This window comes from Gigantopelta aegis, chromosome 9 (assembly GCF_016097555.1).
Source record: "Gigantopelta aegis isolate Gae_Host chromosome 9, Gae_host_genome, whole genome shotgun sequence".
NCBI lineage: Eukaryota > Metazoa > Mollusca > Gastropoda > Neomphalida > Peltospiridae > Gigantopelta > Gigantopelta aegis.
The window spans coordinates 2,912,216-2,914,481 of NC_054707.1; positions in this window are offsets into that span (position 1 = coordinate 2,912,216).

Here is a 2,266-nt window from a genome sequence, read left to right on the forward strand (position 1 = left end):
ATAAAGACGAACTAAGGGAGATAACTCTAATTAATTTGTTTTGTAATGTGGCTATCTATACGGGTATCGTATTAAAATATTTAAAAATAATAATTGACAGTATATTTCGGCAACGATAGTATATGTGCAGGTTTTCTGCCAGATGGTAAAATGGGTATAGCGCCATACCCAAACAAGTTTGCAAAAGATGGGGTTTTTTTTGGTGGTTTTTTTTTTTTTTAAGTTAACCTGTTGTATGATTTTCTTAAAAGAAGGGACAATTAAGGCATTTGATCTGGTATGCATCGTCAACGATATATAATGCACATTATTGCTTAATATTAACAAGTATAATAGGAAATAATAATCGGAGTGTTTTCTTAGTTAATTGGTCCCTTCTTTCCGTGGCCTGAACCTGTGGTTTGTGATTGGCAGGTGTATATTTAGACGGTCCCCAGTCAATGTGTCTAGACACGCTAAAACTATGTGCCTCTTTTTTTTTAAGATCACAAGTTATTGTGTGATAACCGCGCGGACACCTCTACAATCATAATTGACATTATCAGCCGTCACTTGGGTATCGTAAGTGATCGTTTTTGCTCCAACGTACACTACCAATAGGCCTAATAATATGTTTGGTTTTTTCTTTGGATTTTTTAAGAGACAAAAATACTACAACTCCATTTCGTTCTATTGATGCAAATTCAAATATATTTAGTTAAATAGTTTATTATACTATCAAGTCATTTCTGTTGTTTTACAAGTCAGATTGATGAAAGCGAAGCGCCTTGCCGTAAATTAGAGCGTTTGTTTACACTGAGCTTATAGGAGTTGGACGGAGCTGACGTCACTTCGCCCCAAGCTATAGTACCGGACACCACAAAAACGAAACAAAATGGCTACCCCCAGTTAGCAGGAATAATCATGGTTTTTTTTCAAAAATTACGCGTTTTTCATTTGTTGAAGTGTCAGAACGTGTTGGTGGTCCGGGTATGCATCTTTCCAACACATAAGACTCTTCTTTGAGTTGACTGTACCTTTAACGCTAACCATAAAATTGACTCATTTTCTTTCTGGGGTAGGCCCCCCATACCCCCTTTTGATTGTGGTTGTATTCGATTCCATAGCGCCATACCCAAACATTTATTTCTGGCAAAAACACTGATGTGGAACGATCAGGAAGAAGAGGGATCTATAGTGGACTTTCGCAAACATGCTCGAAGACCTGGATTTCGCAGACGACATCTGTTTTCAAAATTCCCAAGACAAAACTCATGAGAATGAATATCAAGTCCAACGAATCCATCATTCTTCATGGTGACAAAGTTGCAGAAGTTGATGGAAACAATGAAGCAGAAATCCACTCAAGAATCTCCAAGGCAACCAAGACCTTTGCATCGTCCTGAAATACCTGAAAAGCAAGCAAGATTAATTTGAAGACAATGTCTTATAGTCCAGGCAGTTATGTTCAAGTTTTGAAGGTTGCATTTAAAAAAAAAAAAAAACATTAGTTTTTTTGCTTAAGTTAATAAAAGTTTGGTCATAGGTTCCATGACCTACTTGAACCAGAGATCCATTGGTAGCATTTTTATATATTTTCTTTATATATCTCCACTCGTATTTAACATAGAAACATATTTTTGGGGTCTATTAAAACATTTTATGTCAGTGAATTCAAAGATATATATTTTATTATTATTGATATGATCACGGCAACCATACTGAAATTCAAGATGGACGTCATTTCAATATATATTTTTTCCATCTTTAGGCCTACTCCCACTTAACACAGAAAAAATCATTTTAGTCTGAGTTTACATTTATGTGTTCAGTTGATTATTTTGTAAAAAAGAAAATTGCTGTCTGATCTTGGCAGCCATCTTAAAATTCAAAATGGCTACCAGTTTAATATATTTGTCAAATATCTCAACTCCCGGTTAACGTTTTTGTTTATGTACATTTCTGTAGTTCATGACATGGCAACCATCTTGAAATTCAAAATGGCCACCATTTTAATATAATATTATTATGTTTCTTATATCTAAACTCCCGGTTAACGTAGAATCACAATTTTATTGTCTACCGGGTATGTATATAGAGGATAAGAAATGAGTTACCAGTTGTTATCAAATTTATGTCCCGAGTGAAATAATTTTCAATTGTCACGAGCTTTAGCGAGTGACAAATAAAAATTATTTCACGAGGGACATAAATTTGATAATAACTGGTACCGAGTTTGTTATTCTATTTATTACCTCAGCTATTTTTTTCTTTAGAAGCCTTTATT